General features: G+C 39.8%; 1 protein-coding gene and 21 non-coding genes across 22 annotated transcripts in view; 1 reads left to right on the plus strand and 21 right to left on the minus strand.

The window, feature by feature from the left end:
- The window catches only part of mapk11 (mitogen-activated protein kinase 11), a 183,631-nt gene that overhangs the window by 45,079 nt on the left and 126,318 nt on the right, over positions 1-12,234 (plus strand). The window lies entirely within an intron of this gene.
- Positions 356-438, minus strand: trnal-uag (transfer RNA leucine (anticodon UAG)). The gene has a single exon. It is a non-coding gene; the product is annotated as a tRNA-Leu (tRNA).
- trnal-cag (transfer RNA leucine (anticodon CAG)) lies at positions 646-728 on the minus strand. Its single transcript has one exon. It is a non-coding gene; the product is annotated as a tRNA-Leu (tRNA).
- trnal-cag (transfer RNA leucine (anticodon CAG)) lies at positions 1,516-1,598 on the minus strand. The gene has a single exon. It is a non-coding gene; the product is annotated as a tRNA-Leu (tRNA).
- Positions 2,096-2,178, minus strand: trnal-cag (transfer RNA leucine (anticodon CAG)). The gene has a single exon. It is a non-coding gene; the product is annotated as a tRNA-Leu (tRNA).
- trnal-cag (transfer RNA leucine (anticodon CAG)) lies at positions 2,676-2,758 on the minus strand. Its single transcript has one exon. It is a non-coding gene; the product is annotated as a tRNA-Leu (tRNA).
- On the minus strand, positions 2,966-3,048 carry trnal-uag (transfer RNA leucine (anticodon UAG)). Its single transcript has one exon. It is a non-coding gene; the product is annotated as a tRNA-Leu (tRNA).
- On the minus strand, positions 3,256-3,338 carry trnal-cag (transfer RNA leucine (anticodon CAG)). The gene has a single exon. It is a non-coding gene; the product is annotated as a tRNA-Leu (tRNA).
- On the minus strand, positions 4,126-4,208 carry trnai-uau (transfer RNA isoleucine (anticodon UAU)). Its single transcript has one exon. It is a non-coding gene; the product is annotated as a tRNA-Ile (tRNA).
- Positions 4,416-4,498, minus strand: trnal-cag (transfer RNA leucine (anticodon CAG)). Its single transcript has one exon. It is a non-coding gene; the product is annotated as a tRNA-Leu (tRNA).
- Positions 4,706-4,788, minus strand: trnal-cag (transfer RNA leucine (anticodon CAG)). The gene has a single exon. It is a non-coding gene; the product is annotated as a tRNA-Leu (tRNA).
- On the minus strand, positions 5,287-5,369 carry trnal-uag (transfer RNA leucine (anticodon UAG)). Its single transcript has one exon. It is a non-coding gene; the product is annotated as a tRNA-Leu (tRNA).
- On the minus strand, positions 5,577-5,659 carry trnal-cag (transfer RNA leucine (anticodon CAG)). Its single transcript has one exon. It is a non-coding gene; the product is annotated as a tRNA-Leu (tRNA).
- trnal-uag (transfer RNA leucine (anticodon UAG)) lies at positions 6,157-6,239 on the minus strand. The gene has a single exon. It is a non-coding gene; the product is annotated as a tRNA-Leu (tRNA).
- Positions 6,447-6,529, minus strand: trnal-uag (transfer RNA leucine (anticodon UAG)). Its single transcript has one exon. It is a non-coding gene; the product is annotated as a tRNA-Leu (tRNA).
- trnal-uag (transfer RNA leucine (anticodon UAG)) lies at positions 7,607-7,689 on the minus strand. Its single transcript has one exon. It is a non-coding gene; the product is annotated as a tRNA-Leu (tRNA).
- trnal-cag (transfer RNA leucine (anticodon CAG)) lies at positions 7,897-7,979 on the minus strand. Its single transcript has one exon. It is a non-coding gene; the product is annotated as a tRNA-Leu (tRNA).
- Positions 9,927-10,009, minus strand: trnal-uag (transfer RNA leucine (anticodon UAG)). Its single transcript has one exon. It is a non-coding gene; the product is annotated as a tRNA-Leu (tRNA).
- On the minus strand, positions 10,217-10,299 carry trnal-cag (transfer RNA leucine (anticodon CAG)). The gene has a single exon. It is a non-coding gene; the product is annotated as a tRNA-Leu (tRNA).
- Positions 10,507-10,589, minus strand: trnal-cag (transfer RNA leucine (anticodon CAG)). The gene has a single exon. It is a non-coding gene; the product is annotated as a tRNA-Leu (tRNA).
- Positions 10,797-10,879, minus strand: trnal-uag (transfer RNA leucine (anticodon UAG)). The gene has a single exon. It is a non-coding gene; the product is annotated as a tRNA-Leu (tRNA).
- Positions 11,958-12,040, minus strand: trnal-uag (transfer RNA leucine (anticodon UAG)). Its single transcript has one exon. It is a non-coding gene; the product is annotated as a tRNA-Leu (tRNA).

Consider the following 12,234-nt stretch of genomic DNA (forward strand, 5'->3'; position numbering starts at 1 on the left):
ATTGTAACCCTAAACAATAGAGCCATTCTTTCACTATAATCAGAATATGTCTTTTGATGAACAGATGTCAGAAGTGGGATATGAACCCACGCCTCCAGAAGAAACTGTGACCTGAACGTAACGCCTTGGACCGCTGGGCCATTCTGACCCTCAAGTTCATTGTTATGACAATGTACTTTGTTCGTCATTTAAACCTGTTCTCAGTAGAAGTACAGAATAATTTGTAAAACGATCGTATACTTTCACAGATTTGCCTTGCTTAATATTTTTAAACTACGGATTTGTAGCAAATTGTGACCCTAAACGATAGAGCCATTCTTTCACTATAATCAGAAAACATCCTTTGATGAACTGATGTCAGAAGTGGGATTCGAACCCACGCCTCCAGAAGAGACTGCGACCTAAACACAGCGCCTTGGACCGCTCGGCCATTCTGACTCTTAAGTTCATTGTTGTTACAATGTACTTTGTTCGTCATTAAAACCTGTTCTCAGTAGAGGAACAGAATTATTTGTAAAACGATCGTAAACGTTCACAGATTTGCCTTGCTTAAGATTTTTAAACTATGGATTTGTAGCAAATTGTGACCCTAAACAATAGAGCCATTCTTTCACAATAATCAGAATATGTCTTAACATGAACAGATGTCAGAAGTGGGATTCGAACCCACGCCTCCAGAAGAGACTGCGACCTGAACGCAGCGCCTTGGACCGCTCGGCCATTCTGACTGTAAAGTGCACTGTTGTTACAATGTACTTTGTTCGTCATTAAAACCTGTTCTCAGTAGCGGTACAGAAAAATTTGTAAGACAATCGTAAACATTCACAGATTTGCCTTGCTTAAGATTTTTAAACTTCGGATTCATATCAAATTGTAACCCTAAACGATAGAGCCATTCTTTCACTATAATCAGAATATGTCTTTTGATGAACAGATGTCAGAAGTGGGATTTGAACCCACGCCTCCAGAAGAAACTGTGACCTGAACGTAACGCCTTGGACCGCTGGGCCATTTGGACCCTCAAGTTCATTGTTATGACAATGTACTTTGTTCGTCATTAAAACCTGTTCTCAGTAGAAGTACAGAATAATTTGTAAAACGATCGTAAACGTTCACAGATTTGCCTTGCTTAAGATTTTTAAACTATGGATTTGTAGCAAATTGTGACCCTAAACGATAGAGCCATTCTTTAACTATTATCAGAAAACATCCTTTGATGAACAGATGTCAGATGTGGGATTCGAACCCACGCCTCCAGAAGAGAATGCGACCTAAACGCAGCGCCTTGGACTGCTCGGCCATTCTGACTGTCAATTTCATTGTTATTACAATGTACTTTGTTCGTCATTAAAACCTGTTCTCAGTAGAGGTACAGAATTATTTGTAAAACGATTGTAAACGTTCACAGATTTGCCTTGCTTAAGATTTTTAAACTATGGATTTGTAGCAAATTGTGACCCTAAACAATAGAGCCATTCTTTCACTATAATCAGAATATGTCTTAACATGAACAGGTGTCAGAAGTGGGATTCGAACCCACGCCTCCAGAAGAGACTGCGACCTGAACGCAGCGCCTTGGACCGCTCGGCCATTCTGACTGTCAAGTTCACTGTAATTACAATGTACTTTGTTCGTCATTAAAACCTGTTCTCAGTAGAGGTACAGAATTATTTGTAAAACGATCGTAAACGTTCACAGATTTGCCTTGCTTAAGATTTTTAAACCATGGATTTGTAGCAAATAGTGCCTCTAAACGATAGAGCAATTCTTTCACTACAATCAGCAAACATCCTTTGATGAACAGATGTCAGAAGTGGGATTCGAACCCACGCCTCCAGAAGAGACTGTGACATGAACGCAGCGCCTTGGACCGCTCGGCCATTCTGACTCTCAAGTTCATTGTTATTACAATGTACTTTGTTGATCGTTAAAACATGTTCACAGTAGAGGTACAGAAAAATTTGTAAGACAATCGTAAACATTCACAGATTTGCCTTGCTTAAGATTTTTAAACTTCGGATTCGTATCAAATTGTAACCCTAAACGATAGAGCCATTCTTTCACTATAATGAGAATATGTCTTTGGATGAACAGATGTCAGAAGTGGGAATCGAACCCACGCCTCCAGAAGAGACTGCAACCTGAACGCAGCGCCTTGGACCGCTCGGCCATTCTGACTGTCAAGTTCACTGTTATTACAATGTACTTTGTTCGTCATTAAAACCTGTTCTCAATAGAGGTACAGAAAAATTTGTAAGACAATCGTAAACATTCACAGATTTGCCTTGCTTAAGATTTTTAAACTTCGGATTCGTATCAAATTGTAACCCTAAACGATAGAGCCATTCTTTCACTATAATGAGAATATGTCTTTTGATGAACAGATGTCAGAAGTGGGATTTGAACCCACGCCTCCAGAAGAAACCGTGACCTGAACGTAACGCCTTGGACCGCTGGGCCATTCTGACCCTCAAGTTCATTGTTATGACAATGTACTTTGTTCGTCATTTAAACCTGTTCTCAGTAGAAGTACAGAATAATTTGTAAAACGATCGTATACGTTCACAGATTTGCCTTGCTTAATATTTTTAAACTACGGATTTGTAGCAAATTGTGACCCTGAACGATAGAGCCATTCTTTAACTATTATCAGAAAACATCCTTTGATGAACAGATGTCAGAAGTGGGATTCGAACCCACGCCTCCAGAAGAGACTGCGACCTGAACGCAGCGCCTTGGACCGCTCGGCCATTCTGACTGTCAAGTTCCTTGTTATTACAATGTACTTTGTTGATCGTTAAAACCTGTTCTCAGTAGAGGTACATAATAATTTTTTAGACGATCGTAAACGTTCACAGATTTGCCTTGCATAAGATTTTTAAACTACGGATTAGTAGCAAATTGTGACCCTAAATGATAGAGCCATTCTTTCACTATAATCAGAAGAGGTCTTTTGATGAACAGATGTCAGAAGTGGGATTCGAACCCACGCCTCCAGAAGAGACTGCGACCTAAACGCAGCGCCTTGGACTGCTCGGCCATTCTGACTGTCAATTTCATTGTTATTACAATGTACTTTGTTCGTCATTAAAACCTGTTCTCAGTAGAGGTACAGAATTATTTGTAAAACGATCGTAAACGTTCACAGATTTGCCTTGCTTAAGATTTTTAAACCATGGATTTGTAGCAAATTGTGCCCCTAAACGATAGAGCCATTCTTTCACTATAATCAGAAAACGTCATTTGATGAAGAGATGTCAGAAGTGGGATTCGAACCCACGCCTCCAGAAGAGACTGCGACCTGAACGCAGCGCCTTGGACCGCTCGGCCATTCTGACTCTCAAGTTCAATTTTATTACAATGTACTTTGTTGATCGTTAAAACATGTTCACAGTAGAGGTACATAATAATTTGTAAGACGATCGTAAACGTTCACAGATTTGCCTTGCTAAAGATTTTTAAACTACGGATTCGTAGCAAAGTGTGAGCCTAAATGATAGAGCCATCCTTTTACTATAATCAGAATATGTCTTTGGATGAACAGATGTCAGAAGTGGGATTCGAACCCACGCCTCCAGAAGAGACTGCGACCTGGACGCAGCGTCTTGGACCGCTCGGCCATTCTGACTGTCAAGTTCACTGTTATTACAATGTACTTTGTTTGTCATTAAAACCTGTTCTCAGTAGCGGTACAGAAAAATTTGTAAGACAATCGTAAACATTCACAGATTTGCCTTGCTTAAGATTTTTAAACTTCGGATTCGTATCAAATTGTAACCCTAAACGATAGAGCTATTCTTTCACTATAATCAGAATATGTCTTTTGATGAACAGATGTCAGAAGTGGAATTTGAACCCACGCCTCCAGAAGAAACTCTGACCTGAACGTAACGCCTTGGACCGCTGGGCCATTCTGACCCTCAAGTTCATTGTTATGACAATGTACTTTGTTCGTCATTTAAACCTGTTCTCAGTAGAAGTACAGAATAATTTGTAAAACGATCGTATACGTTCACAGATTTGCCTTGCTTAATATTTTTAAACTACGGATTTGTAGCAAATTGTGACCCTAAACGATAGAGCTATTCTTTCACTATAATCAGAAAACATCCTTTGATGAACTGATGTCAGAAGTGGGAGTCGAACCCACGCCTCCAGAAGAGACTGCGACATAAACACAGCGCCTTGGACCGCTCGGCCATTCTGACTCTTAAGTTCATTGTTATTACAATGTACTTTGTTCGTCATTAAAACCTGTTCTCAGTAGAGGAATAGAATTATTTGTAAAACGATTGTAAACGTTCACAGATTTGCCTTGCTTAAGATTTTTAAACTATGGATTTGTAGCAAATTGTGACCCTAAACAATAGAGCCATTCTTTCACTATAATCAGAATATGTCTTAATATGAACAGATGTCAGAAGTGGGATTCGAACCCACGCCTCCAGAAGAGACTGCGACCTGAACGCAGCGCCTTGGACCGCTCGGCCATTCTGACTGTCAAGTTCACTGTTATTACAATGTACTTTGTTCGTCATTAAAACCTGTTCTCAGTAGAGGTACATAATAATTTGTTAGACGATCGTAAACGTTCACAGATTTGCCTTGCATAAGATTTTTAAACTACGGATTAGTAGCAAATTGTGACCCTAAATGATAGAGCCGTTCTTTCATTATAATCAGAAGAGGTCTTTTGATGAACAGATGTCAGAAGTGGGATTCGAACCCACGCCTCCAGAAGAGACTGCGACCTGAACGCAGCGCCTTGGACCGCTCGGCCATTCTGACTGTCAAGTTCACTGTTATTACAATGTACTTTGTCGATCATTAAAACCTGTTCTCAGTAGAGGTAAAGAATAATTTGTAAGACAATTGTAAATGTTCAGAGATTTGCCTGGCTTAAGATTTTAAAACTATGGATTTGTAGCAAATTTTCACCCTAAACGATAGAACCATAATTTTCACTATAATCAGAAAATATCCTTTGATGAACTGATGTCAGAAGTGGGATTCGAACCCACGCCTCCAGAAGAGACTGCGACCTGAACGCAGCGCCTTGGACAGCTCGGCCATTCTGACTCTTAAGTCCATTGTTATCACAATGTACTTTGTTCGTCATTAATACCTGTTCTCAGTAGAGGTACAGAATTATTTGTAAAACGATCGTAAACGTTCACAGATTTGCCTTGCTTAAGATTTTTAAACTATGGATTTGTAGCAAATTGTGATCCTAAACGATAGAGCTATTCTTTCACTATAATCAGAAAACATCCTTTGATGAACTGATGTCAGAAGTGGGATTTGAACCCACGCCTCCAGAAGAGACTGCGACCTAAACACAGCGCCTTGGACCGCTCGGCCATTCTGACTCTTAAGTTCATTGTTATTACAATGTACTTTGTTCGTCATTAAAACCTGTTCTCAGTAGAGGAACAGAATTATTTGTAAAACGATCGTAAACGTTCACAGATTTGCCTTGCTTAAGATTTTTAAACTAGGGATTTGTAGCAAATTGTGACCCTAAACAATAGAGCCATTCTTTCACTATAATCAGAATATGTCTTAACATGAACAGATGTCAGAAGTGGGATTCGAACCCACGCCTCCAGAAGAGACTGCGACCTGAACGCAGCACCTTGGACCGCTCGGCCATTCTGACTGTCAAGTTCACTGTTATTACAATGTACTTTGTTCGTCATTAAAACCTGTTCTCAGTAGAGGTACAGAATTATTTGTAAAACGATCGTAAACGTTCACAGATTTGCCTTGCTTAAGATTTTTAAACCATGGATTTGTAGCAAATTGTGCCTCTAAACGATAGAGCCATTCTTTCACTATAATCAGAAAACATCCTTTGATGAACAGATGTCAGAAGTGGGATTCGAACCCACGCCTCCAGAAGAGACTGTGACCTGAACGCAGCGCCTTGGACCGCTCGGCCATTCTGACTCTCAAGTTCATTGTTATTACAATGTACTTTGTTGATCGTTAAAACATGTTCACAGTAGAGGTACATAATAATTTGTAAGACGATCGTAAACGTTCACAGATTTGCCTTGCTAAAGATTTTTAAACTACGGATTCGTAGCAAAGTGTGAGCCTAAACGATAGAGCCATCCTTTTACTATAATCAGAATATGTCTTTGGATAAACAGATGTCAGAAGTGGGATTCGAACCCACGCCTCCAGAAGAGACTGCGACCTAAACGCAGTGCCTTGGACCGCTCGGCCATTCTGACTGTCAAGTTCACTGTTATTACAATGTACTTTGTTCGTCATTAAAACCTGTTCTCAGTAGCGGTACAGAAAAGTTTGTAAGACAATCGTAAACATTGACAGATTTGCCTTGCTTAAGATTTTTAAACTTCGGATTCTTATCAAATTGTAACCCTAAACGATAGAGCCATTCTTTCACTATAATCAGAAGAGGTCTTTTGATGAACAGATGTCAGAAGTGGGATTCGAACCCACGCCTCCAGAAGAGACTGCGACCTAAACGCAGCGCCTTGGACTGCTCGGCCATTCTGACTGTCAATTTCATTGTTATTACAATGTACTTTGTTCGTCATTAAAACCTGTTCTCAGTAGAGGTACAGAATTATTTGTAAAACGATCGTAAACGTTCACAGATTTGCCTTGCTTAAGATTTTTAAACCATGGATTTGTAGCAAATTGTGCCCCTAAATGATAGAGCCATTCTTTCACTATAATCAGAAAACGTCATTTGATGAAGAGATGTCAGAAGTGGGATTCGAACCCACGCCTCCAGAAGAGACTGCGACCTGAACGCAGCGCCTTGGACCGCTCGGCCTTTCTGACTCTCAAGTTCAATTTTATTACAATGTACTTTGTTGATCGTTAAAACATGTTCACAGTAGAGGTACATAATAATTTGTAAGACGATCGTAAACGTTCACAGATTTGCCTTGCTAAAGATTTTTAAACTACGGATTCGTAGCAAAGTGTGAGCCTAAATGATAGAGCCATCCTTTTACTATAATCAGAATATGTCTTTTGATGAACAGATGTCAGAAGTGGGATTCGAACCCACGCCTCCAGAAGAGACTGCGACCTGAACGCAGCGTCTTGGACCGCTTGGCCATTCTGACTGTCAAGTTCACTGTTATTACAATGTACTTTGTTCGTCATTAAAACCTGTTCTCAGTAGCGGTACAGAAAAATTTGTAAGACAATCGTAAACATTCACAGATTTGCCTTGCTTAAGATTTTTAAACTTTGGACTCGTATCAAATTGTAACCCTAAACGATAGAGCTATTCTTTCACTATAATCAGAATATGTCTTTTGATGAACAGATGTCAGAAGTGGGATTTGAACCCACGCCTCCAGAAGAAACTGTGACCTGAACGTAACGCCTTGGACCGCTGGGCCATTCTGACCCTCAAGTTCATTGTTATGACAATGTACTTTGTTCGTCATTTAAACCTGTTCTCAGTAGAAGTACAGAATAATTTGTAAAACGATCGTATACGTTCACAGATTTGCCTTGCTTAATATTTTTAAACGACGGATTTGTAGCAAATTGTGACCCTAAACGATAGAGCTATTCTTTCACTATAATCAGAAAACATCCTTTGATAAACTGATGTCAGAAGTGGGATTCGAACCCACGCCTCCAGAAGAGACTGCGACCTAAACACAGCGCCTTGGACCGCTCGGCCATTCTGACTCTTAAGTTCATTGTTATTACAATGTACTTTGTTCGTCATTAAAACCTGTTCTCAGTAGAGGAACAGAATTATTTGTAAAACGATCGTAAACGTTCACAGATTTGCCTTGCTTAAGATTTTTAAACTATGGATTTGTAGCAAATTGTGACCCTAAACGATAGAGCCATTCTTTCACTATAATCAGAATATGTCTTAACATGAACAGATGTCAGAAGTGGGATTCGAACCCACGCCTCCAGAAGAGACTGCGACCTGAACGCAGCGCCTTGGACCGCTCGGCCATTCTGACTGTCAAGTTCACTGTTATTACAATGTACTTTGTTCGTCATTAAAACCTGTTCTCAGTAGAGGTACATAATAATTTGTTAGACGATCGTAAACGTTCACAGATTTGCCTTGCATAAGATTTTTAAACTACGGATTAGTAGCAAATTGTGACCCTAAATGATAGAGCCATTCTTTCACTATAATCAGAAGAGGTCTTTTGATGAACAGATGTCAGAAGGGGGATACGAACCCACGCCTCCAGAAGAGACTGCGACCTGAACGCAGCGCCTTGGACCGCTCGGTCATTCTGACTGTCAAGTTCACTGTTATTACAATGTACTTTGTCGATCATTAAAACCTGTTCTCAGTAGAGGTAAAGAATAATTTGTAAGACAATTGTAAATGTTCAGAGATTTGCCTGGCTTAAGATTTTAAAACTATGGATTTGTAGCAAATTTTCACCCTAAACGATAGAACCATTATTTCACTATAATCAGAAAATATCCTTTGATGAACTGATGTCAGAAGTGGGATTCGAACCCACGCCTCCAGAAGAGACTGCGACCTGAACGCAGCGCCTTGGACAGCTCGGCCATTCTGACTCTTAAGTCCATTGTTATCACAATGTACTTTGTTCGTCATTAAAACCTGTTCTCAGTAGAGGTACAGAATTATTTGTAAAACGATCGTAAACGTTCACAGATTTGCCTTGCTTAAGATTTTTAAACTATGGATTTGTAGCAAATTGTGACCCTAAACGATAGAGCTATTCTTTCACTATAATCAGAATATGTCTTTTGATGAACAGATGTCAGAAGTTGGATTCGAACCCACGCCTCCAGAAGAGACTGCGACCTGAACGCAGCGCCTTGGACCGCTCGGCCATTCTGACTCTCAAGTTCATTGTTATTACAATGTACTTTGTTCGTCATTAAAACCTGTTCTCAGTAGAGGTACAGAATTATTTGTAAAACGATCGTAAACGTTCACAGATTTGCCTTGCTTAAGATTTTTAAACCATGGATTTGTAGCAAATTGTGCCTCTAAACGATAGAGCCATTCTTTCACTATAATCAGAAAACATCCTTTGATGAACAGATGTCAGAAGTGGGATTCGAACCCACGCCTCCAGAAGAGACTGTGACCTGAACGCAGCGCCTTGGACCGCTCGGCCATTCTGACTCTCAAGTTCATTGTTATTACAATGTACTTTGTTGATCGTTAAAACATGTTCACAGTAGAGGTACATAATAATTTGTAAGACGATCGTAAACGTTCACAGATTTGCCTTGCTAAAGATTTTTAAACTACGGATTCGTAGCAAAGTGTGAGCCTAAACGATAGAGCCATCCTTTTACTATAATCAGAATATGTCTTTGGATGAACAGATGTCAGAAGTGGGATTCGAACCCACGCCTCCATAAGAGACTGCGACCTGAACGCAGCGTCTTGGACCGCTCGGCCATTCTAACTGTCAAGTTCACTGTTATTACAATGTACTTTGTTCGTCATTAAAACCTGTTCTCAGTAGCGGTACAGAAAAATTTGTAAGACAATCGTAAACATTCACAGATTTGCCTTGCTTAAGATTTTTAAACTTCGGATTTGTATCAAATTGTAACCCTAAACGATAGAGCCATTCTTTCACTATAATCAGAATATGTCTTTTGATGAACAGATGTCAGAAGTGGGATTTGAACCCACGCCTCCAGAAGAAACTGTGACCTGAACGTAACGCCTTGGACCGCTGGGCCATTCTGACCCTCAAGTTCATTGTTATGACAGTGTACTTTGTTCGTCATTAAAAACTGTTCTCAGTACAAGTACAGAATAATTTGTAAAACGATCGTATACGTTCACAGATTTGCCTTGCTTAATATTTTTAAACTACGGATTTGTAGCAAATTGTGACCCTAAACGATAGAGCCATTCTTTCACTATAATCAGAAACCATCCTTTGATGAACTGATGTCAGAAGTGGGATTCGAACCCACGCCTCCAGAAGAGACTGCGACCTAAACGCAGCGCCTTGGACCGCTCGGCTATTCTGACTCTTAAGTTCATTGTTATTACAATGTACTTTGTTCGTCATTAAAACCTGTTCTCAGTAGAGGTACAGAATTATTTGTAAAACGATCGTAAACGTTCACAGATTTGCCTTGCTTAAGATTTTTAAACTATGGATTTGTAGCAAATTGTGACCCTAAACGATAGAGCCATTCTTTCACTATAATCAGAATATGTCTTAACATGAACAGATGTCAGAAGTGGGATTCGAACCCACGCCTCCAGAAGAGACTGCGACCTGAACGCAGCGCCTTGGACCGCTCGGCCATTCTGACTGTCAAGTTCACTGTTATTACAATGTACTTTGTTCGTCATTAAAACCTGTTCTCAGTAGAGGTACATAATAATTTGTTAGACGATCGTAAACGTTCACAGATTTGCCTTGCATAAGATTTTTAAACTACGGATTAGTAGCAAATTGTGACCCTAAATGATAGAGCCATTCTTTCACTATAATCAGAAGAGGTCTTTTGATGAACAGATGTCAGAAGTGGGATTTGAACCCACGCCTCCAGAAGAAACTGCGACCTGAACACAGCGCCTTGGACCGCTCGGCCATTCTGACTGTCAAGTTCTCTGTTATTACAATGTACTTTGTTGATCATTAAAACCTGTTCTCAGTAGAGGTAAAGAATAATTTGTAAGACAATTGTAAATGTTCAGAGATTTGCCTGGCTTAAGATTTTAAAACTATGGATTTGTAGCAAATTTTCACCCTAAACGATAGAACCATTATTTCACTATAATCAGAAAATATTCTTTGATGAACTGATGTCAGAAGTGGGATTCGAACCCACGCCTCCAGAAGAGACTGCGACCTAAACGCAGCGCCTTGGACCGCTCGGCCATTCTGACTGTCAAGTTCATTGTTATTACAATGTACTTTGTTCGTCATTAAAACCTGTTCTCAGTAGAGGTACAGAATTATTTGTAAAACGATCGTAAACGTTCACAGATTTGCCTTGCTTAAGATTTTTAAACCATGGATTTGTAGCAAGTTGTGCCCCTAAACGATAGAGCCATTCTTTCACTATAATCAGAAAACGTCATTTGATGAAGAGATGTGAGAAGTGGGATTCGAAACCCACGCCTCCAGAAGAGACTGTGACCTGAACGCAGCGCCTTGGACCGCTCGGCCATTCTGACTCTCAAGTTCATTGTTATTACAATGTACTTTGATGATCGTTAAAACATGTTCACAGTAGAGGTAAAGAATAATTTGTAAGACGATCGTAAATGTTCACAGATTTGCCTTGCTAAAGATTTTGAAACTACAGATTCGTAGCAAAGTGTGAGCCTAAACGATAGAGCCATCCTTTTACTATAATCAGAATATGTCTTTGGATGAACAGATGTCAGAAGTGGGATTCGAACCCACGCCTCCATAAGAGACTGCGACTTGAATGCAGCGTCTTGGACCGCTCGGCCATTCTGACTGTCAAGTTCACTGTTATTACAATGTACTTTGTTCGTCATTAAAACCTGTTCTCAGTAGCGGTACAGAAAAATTTGTAAGACAATCGTAAACATTCACAGATTTGCCTTGCTTAAGATTTTTAAACTTCGGATTTGTATCAAATTGCAACCCTAAACGATAGAGCCATTCTTTCACTATAATCAGAATATGTCTTTTGATGAACAGATGTCAGAAGTGGGATTTGAACCCACGCCTCCAGAAGAAACTGTGACCTGAACGTAATGCCTTGGACCGCTGGGCCATTCTGACCCTCAAGTTCATTGTTATGACAGTGTACTTTGTTCGTCATTAAAAACTGTTCTCAGTAGAAGTACAGAATAATTTGTAAAACGATCGTATACGTTCACAGATTTGCCTTGCTTAATATTTTTAAACTACGGATTTGTAGCAAATTGTGACCCTAAACGATAGAGCCATTCTTTCACTATAATCAGAAACCATCCTTTGATGAACTGATGTCAGAAGTGGGATTCGAACCCACGCCTCCAGAAGAGACTGCGACCTAAACGCAGCTCCTTGGACCGCTCGGCCATTCTGACTCTTAAGTTCATTGTTATTACAATGTACTTTGTTCGTCATTAAAACCTGTTCTCAGTAGAGGTACAGAATTTTTTGTAAAACGATTGTAAACATTCACAGATTTGCCTTGCTTAAGATTTTTAAACTATGGATTTGTAGCAAATTGTGACCCTAAACGATAGAGCCATTCTTTCACTATAATCAGAATATTTCT

The sequence above is a fragment of the Nothobranchius furzeri genome, chromosome 1 (assembly GCF_043380555.1).
Source record: "Nothobranchius furzeri strain GRZ-AD chromosome 1, NfurGRZ-RIMD1, whole genome shotgun sequence".
In the NCBI taxonomy this organism is placed as follows: domain Eukaryota; kingdom Metazoa; phylum Chordata; class Actinopteri; order Cyprinodontiformes; family Nothobranchiidae; genus Nothobranchius; species Nothobranchius furzeri.